This window comes from Eleutherodactylus coqui, chromosome 2 (assembly GCF_035609145.1).
Source record: "Eleutherodactylus coqui strain aEleCoq1 chromosome 2, aEleCoq1.hap1, whole genome shotgun sequence".
Classification (NCBI taxonomy): Eukaryota; Metazoa; Chordata; class Amphibia; order Anura; family Eleutherodactylidae; genus Eleutherodactylus; species Eleutherodactylus coqui.
This window is the reverse complement of record NC_089838.1, coordinates 134,591,973-134,599,765: the sequence shown is the minus strand read 5'-3', so window position 1 is coordinate 134,599,765 and position 7,793 is coordinate 134,591,973.

The following is a 7,793-nucleotide window of genomic DNA, read 5'->3' as shown; positions in this document are numbered from 1 at the left end:
CAATGAAAAGGATGAGGCGCTCCTTTGAGTACTACATTCCCTTTATTGTTTTCTTGTCCTGATAAACATCTATACCTGGTAATGAAGCTTGTTGCCTTCACTTTACTGGGAAGAGTTGTAGTATGGGACAGGCCAAAAATTCATACTTCCTAGTCCTCCTAAAGCCTCATTTACACTAACAGTTGCAAACATTTCTTTGTAAAGTTCAGCTTTTTTCCTGTCTTCTAATTTAGAAACATGAATTATTTGTCATGTTGAAAGTTTTGCTGAAGAGGCTGCTTGGTTTCTATGTCTCCTGATCCTGAACCTTGCTACCAATCCCTTGCAAGCCTCTGATACACATGACAGCTTTACCCAACAGCTATCTCTTCCAATCCACCCATACACACTCATGTTGGTTTCAGCCAAGCATGCATATGTTCTCAATAGGGAAAGGAAGAAAACCACTGCCAGACAGCTCCGATGGTGGCTTATTTCACCTAGATCAAATGGATTCGGCACGTCGCAATGCAACAGCCCAATCCCTATCTCCACCCAACATTTGCAAACAGGGGAGAGTTGGGAGGACCCCATACACACTAGGTGGGTGAAATCAGCAGGTTCACTTAATATACATCTAAGGGCTTACTCACACGAGCATATATCGGCCGCCATTTTCACGGCTGGCCGATATATGCTACCATCTGATGCATTGGATTCCAATACATCAGATCACACAGGCGTATTACTGCAGTGTAAAAGCCCCATGGGTGGCCAATATAGCGCCGAGAGCTTTTACGCCAGGCAGGGATGAAAGCTCTGGAACTATCTTTCCTGACCGGAACACGGTCGCTGCCATAGACTCCTATGGGAGCCAATGGCAGCTGCCGGAGAAGTGAGGTGGGAGAGAGTTTAGCAGCGTGACTGCTAAACTCCCTCCTTTTTCTCTCCTCCTCTCCGCCGCTTGCTGGCTTTTTGCAATGGGAGGTGCAGGACGGGCAGAGTTAGTTGCTAAGCTGCACCCTGTCCTGCCGACAATGGGCGATGAGGGGGCGGGAGCTTAGCACACTAGCTCCCGCCCCGTCCCACCTCCTCTCATTGTAAACAACCAGCAAGGGGAGGAAAGGGGGAGACAGCTTAGCAGAGCTAAACTGTCTTCCCTCACCCATCAGCACTGCTTGGCGTATATGCGCTGGGCCCAGGCCGTCTGAATGGGCGCACAAATGTTAGATTTGTGCGCCCGTTCATGCGTTTTTATGTTGTCGGTGAGTGAACATAAAAATGCATATGTTCGTGTGAAAGAGCCCTAATGTGTATGACCAGCTTAAGTGACTTCTGATTGCAAGGCCCCAGAGACAATGAACTGAGATATAATTCTATTAAAGGTCTGGAAAGGGCTGCAGTAAAGGCTCTTCTATTACATTGTCTACAGTTCACAGATTCTTGAGCAACTTCATCTAGATACAGTTAAAGGGGTTTTCCTGGCTAAAACTATTGATGAGCTATCCTGAGGATAGGCCATCAGTAGGAGATTGGCCAGGGTTCACCACATTCACTACAATGGGAGAGAGCTGTAATACCAAACCTGGCCACTGCACCACTGATGGTGTTCTGAGAATTCTGGCCATCTGTAGCAGCTTCTCATCAGGGTCTACCAGCAGCAGACTCCTGCCAATCAGCTATTAGTGACCTATCCTAAGCATATGTCATTATCAATAGTTCCAGCCTGGAAAACCTCTTTACGAAAAATTAGGTTTGATGCAGGATCTTCAGCAAACAAAATCTGTATATATCATATATCTGTAACACATGTCCTGCTATTTAATTGTTATAGCAAATGGAAGATTGAGTGTGCAGTATCCATCCAGTATAAACTTTGCCCTGGATACTTAGGAAGAAAGACGTCTAGATGTACATAATTAATCTTTATCAAGTGCTTTGGACTAATGCTTTATTCACTGCGCATCTTACTATACAGTTTATTTTATGCTGTACATCACTTGATATTAGGCTCTGTCCCCCTGGGGGCTCACAATGCAAATTCATCTATTAGCATGTTTTTGCAGTGTAGGAGGAAAACAGTGTATGCAAAGGAAGCTCACACAAAATCAGGGATACAAACTCTATGCACATGTTGTCCTTGGTCAGACTTCAACTGATGACACCAGCACTACAAAGTGACAGTCCTGACTGTGCTGCCCATATACACTTGGGGCATTTACAGTATCTTTTGTAATGCAAAAGAAAACCAAAAACATATACTTAAAGAAAACAAATGGATGCTATTGCCATTGAATTCATTGTAAAAAATATACATTATGTGTCTAAACACTATATATTGGCAGGACATAAAAGTGCTCCTACATGTTATATGTTCTTTAACATGTTATATGCTACATTGCATCTGCTACACACTGGAGTGTTACTTTTTATCTGTCCTGTTCAAAAACAGAATCCAAAACTATAGTTTTGTTTGTTTGGTTTTTACAATGCAGGTCAAAGGCAAGAGGCTCCAAATATAAAGGCATCCTGCAACATCATCATCTTCTTGTAATAGCATATAATCATTTGCGGTGTACATAAAAATTAAGAATGTTTCAACTCTGTGGCAGTTGGTGAGCAGAGCCTTATATAAGCAGACGAGATTGCTCTGTTACTGGAAGAAAGCAGACTAGAGATGAGCGAGTATACTCGCTAAAGGCAATTGCTCGAGCGAGCATTGCCTTTAGCGAGTACCTGCCCGCTCGAGACTGAAGGTTCGGGTGCCGGCGACGGGGGAGCGGTGAGTAGCGGCTGTCAGCAGGAGGGAGCGGGGGGGGAGAGAGGGAGAGAGAGATCTCTCCTCCGTTCCGCCCCGCTCTCCCCTGCCGCTCCCCACCTGCCGCCAGCACCCAAACCTTCAGTCTCGAGTGGGCAGGTACTCGCTAAAGGCAATGCTCGCTCGAGCAATTGCCTTTAGCGAGTATACTCGCTCATCTCTAAAGCAGACCCTTTTTTTAATTAGTCGTCTACAACACAGTTAACATTACTTTAAAGAGGACCCTACCACATCCCAGTCCCTTGCATTTTAATTGTAAAAACTGCTATAGGTAAAAAAAAACTTTTCTAAAACTACAATAAGTGGGTAAAAAATGTAAAAAACTGTTTTTGTTTTTACTGTGGATACATTTTATGCAAATTGCCCAACTTCCTGCAGACCCGGCCTCCTGCCAGGAGTGCTCCTATAATCCCCTGGCCACGTACAGCATTGGAGCCACAAGATGGCTCTGTCTGCAACAGCGCTGACTTCAGTACTAATGCATCAGTTTATCATCATTATCATCAGTATGGATGCTGATAATGACTGCTGTGTGAGAGCGACTGTAACCAGAGCCATTTTAGGCAGAATTGTGAGAGCTTGCTGCTCCGATGCTCCATGGGGCCGGGGGGAGGTGGGATTATTGGATGCTGGAAACACTCCTCACCAGTTCAAACCCAACTCTTGTTCGTCCTCATAGAGCAGGCATTCCAGCTCCCCATTTACATGGTTTTATCTCACCCCAGTGGTGAATTCACATCTACACTGCTCAGTACAGCTGTATAATGTCCATGTTATTGCTTCTTCTGTGTATGTAAGAGAGAGGTAGGGGAGCACGATCTCCTCTTCTCTGTGTGCAGTGTATGGAATACATCATAGCAGCTAGTCTCCTCCCAACAGCTCAGGACGTACTGACAATTAGCAATTAAGTATAAAATTGGGGGGAAATGGCTAAAAAATGCATAATACAAATTATGAAATATTCCTATTCCTTATGTATAGACATGGCAGGTTATTTTGAAAGTTATCTGAAACTTTAGGTACACTTTAAACATACACAAAACATTTTTTCAAAGGTCAGATGTTGATTTTATACTTTGCAATATTAAAATTATTAGATACAAATGTCTTGCAGATGCTGCAGAAATTTATGTTCAGATGGATTAATGTATTCTGTATGCATCATTACCACAAACTATTCCAAGTAGCAATCAAAAGGCGGAGAAAGAAATTAAATAGAACTTCATTTCAGTACTATATATATTAACTCTTTAAGAATGCAGCCTGGTTTGGACCTAAAGCCCCACAATAATATTTTGGGATTTTCATCTCTACTTTTCAAAAGCCATAACCTTTTTTATTTTTCTGTCAACATACTCATATATGAGAGCTTGTGCTTTGTGTGGCCAGCTCTAGTTTTTATGGTTACCATTTTGTATTACATATAGTGTATCATGTAACTTTTGTTTTGGGGGGGGGGGGGGGCTGGGTGAAAAAAACATCAATTCTGAATTTTTTTTAAGGCAGTATGCAGTTACTCTAGAAGAGCGATGCTCGCTCATCTCTAATACAAATATGTCCTGTTCACATGATGGTGGAGCTTAGAGCTTATTGCATGCTCTATATATATTGAACTCAAAGAAATACACCATGCAATATACCTAGTAGTGGCACAATATTATCATTTTAAGGGGTTATCTGGGAAGGTAAGCATTTTTCAAACAAGCTCAAGAGTAGTAGGATAAAAAAAAGTCATACATACCTCCCATGCTATTTCTATTCTACTGGTGCCTGGTCCTCCAATGGTTCATTCTGCCTGCAAAGTGATGACATCCTGACTACAGGTCATGTGACCACTGCAGTTAATCGCTGGCCGAAGTGAGCCACATGACTCTGGTATTGCTCATGCTATCGCTGGATCTCTTGGGATCCAAATAACCAGTTTTAACTCTGTATCTATGTAGGAATCTAGAGCTCTCAGAGATCAGAAAAACAGAGCTCTAACAAGTACAAGAAACTACTCAGCACATAATTTTAGACCTAAAAACAACACATTGTTAAAGGTTGACATTCTTCGTAAGGCTGTTTGAAAGAGAGGATGAAGTAAATATCCACATTTGCTGGATCACTGATCTCATTGCAATAATATGTATACTTACAAACCTCTTTTTAAGTACAGAGATGATCATGGTATAATCAGTAATATTAAAAGGGTCAATCTCTCTATAGGAAAAAAACACCAATGAAAAACACACGACTAAAAAGGCCACAAAAATGCGCTTAAAAAAACGTGATTTTTCTGTCATTTTTTTACAAATATGACAAAAAAAAAGAATCTATGAAGGATGCGTAACAGAGTGCTTTTATTCACTCCAATACTAAGGTACACTGTATGGACAAACTATATGAACACCTGACCATCACACCTATTTGAGCTTTTTGGGCATCCCATTCAAACACCATGGGTGTTTTTGCAGTTGGAAACAACAGCCTCTGCTCTCGTGGGAAGGCTTTCTACAAGGTTTTAAAGATTGTCTGTGGGAATTTGTGTCCATTGAACCAAAAGAGCAATTGTGAGGTTAAGTACTAATGTTGGCCAAGAAGGCCTAGCTCGCAATCAGCATTCTAGTTTAGTCCGAATGTGTGTGAGGTTGAGGTCAGGGCTCCTTGCAATCCAGTGGCTTTACCTGGAATCTTACATAGTGACCTTAGGCTTTCACTGCAGTTGAACGACAATGGAAATTCATGATTCATGATCATCTGGGCATTAGGAAGGGGTCTGCCAAGTGGGTCCTGAAATGCTTGTTAGCCAGGAAATTCTGCAATTTCGTCAGGATGCTTATGCTTTCTTATCTTGATTCATGATGATGAATAGGACATTGAGTTTAATGTATGATCCTGAGTCAAAAGAGTAATCAAAAGAATGGAGACACAGTAGTTTCTCACATCCAAAGAAGTTCAGGGTGAGGAAGTTGTCATCCAAGGTGATGGCATCTGGCTTCTTGGATAAAGATGGGATACTTCTTGTGGACTACCTGCCAAAGGGGTCTATTAATACAGCTGTTTATTGCACAACACCTCTGGATAAATTATAGGGGGCACTGAAGACTAAAAATGCAGAATGTTGACCCAAGTTGTCATGTGCTTGCATGACAATGCCTTGTCCCACAAAATGCCCCGGGGCAAACTGCTTCACATGGGCTTCAAGGTGCTTGATCACCCTCCTTATTCGCCTGATCTGGCACCATGGAACCATCATGCTTTCTAATTTGAAGCAACACAAGAGAACCAAATTTTCTCCATTTTTGATGCAATTGTAGAGGTAAACACTTGGTTTGCCACCCAACCAAAGCAATTCTTTCTGGATGAGTTGAAGAAGTTGTAACATTGCAGTCAATTGTTCATTTGATATCCAAGGGGTATATTCGTATGTAGAATTAGTGTGATATTTCATAGCTCTGTGTCAATTTTTATGCTAAAGCCAAGGACTTGTTAGAACCCCCTCATTGCCCTCCAATAGATCAGTTTAGAGCAACCTCTTTATGTGTCGCTAAACCTTCAAGTAATTGTGAGCCATGAAATTACTTATATTTGTAACTTAAAAGTAATCTATTAGACTCCATAAAAATACTTTTAAAGTAAGTGGCCCCCTTACCTATGTGACCTCTGTATATATGGCATTCCTTCCCCTTATTTTCGTTGTATGTTTTTATCAAACTTTTTAAAGACTTATATTGAAGTCTGACATAAGAAATTGACATATTTAACTCTACAAGATAACGGTAGTAGATCAAGTTCATTCATCTGTGTCTGCTGTTCGGTTCGCGCTGTGGGTTGGATCAACAATTATGTGACAAAAATATCTGTAGTCATTTCAATACTATCATTAGGTTCAGATGTAGTCTTAGTAAACATGTTCAAAAAGAAATAAAAACCAGAAAAGCAGTGAACAACAAAGCCAGACGTGCTATGACCAAAATCGCCCACAGAGGTTCTTGCGGGAAAAAATAGGCGTGTTGTGGACTCAAATTGTAGTCTCATTTCTAGAAATCTGGCAAAAGGTAAATACTTATGAGCAGATTGCATTGATTCCAGAAATATTACAGGGGTTAAATCTGGATCATCCATGGACAACTTTCTAACTCTCGGATATTGCTGATCAACCTGTAGAGATCAAGCCCTTTGTAGTCATTGGCCTAGAGATTCAGGTGTTTCCCATCAAATTCCAGTCAAGGTCTTGGAATTCTGGTTAAAGTTGTTAGATGTAGGATGGAAAATATTGGTATTGGCAACTCAGGGAATTTTTGCGTCATCTCCTCGTAGGACAGGATATGCTTTTCCGTTTTGTGTAATAATTTGTCTATTGAATAGATTCTCTGGGTATACCAATCGTGAAAAATCCTGTATGGGCTGTTATTTTAGTAACTGTTTTTTTTTTTAAATGAGGGACAGATAAGGGGATATGTGACGAGACGTGTGGCTGTCACAACGCAGTCTGTCCCATGCCTTCCATGCAGTGAATAGCAGGAGATTATTTCTAATGGTTTCTAGTAGTTCTGTGTATGGGACATGAAGGATATTCTGCAGCCGTGTTGGAGCATCCATCTTTTGTTCTAAAATTAGGTTTGTGAAGTTTGACTGTGAGTATATCCAATCCTGGATAATGCAAGCTTGTGCCGCAAGGTTATAGTCCTCTATGTGGGGGAAATTAATTCCTCCATTAGAGTTGTGTTTTTGTAGTATTTTTAAAGCTATGCATGGCCATTTTTCACCCATGTCATTTCTATATAGATAATTGATCCTATTCTTATCTTTTGGTTTTAGGAATATGGTTAGGGAGTGAAGGAGGTATAGCAAACAAAGGAACTCCACCATTTTTTAAAAATGTGGCCCTTTCCAAAAAGAATAGTGAAATTTTTTTTACAAAAAACTTAAGCGATGCTTCCAATTTTTTAATGTAAGGTTCTATGTTCATTCTATATAATCTGGAGGGGTGTCTAGTAATGCATATTCCCAG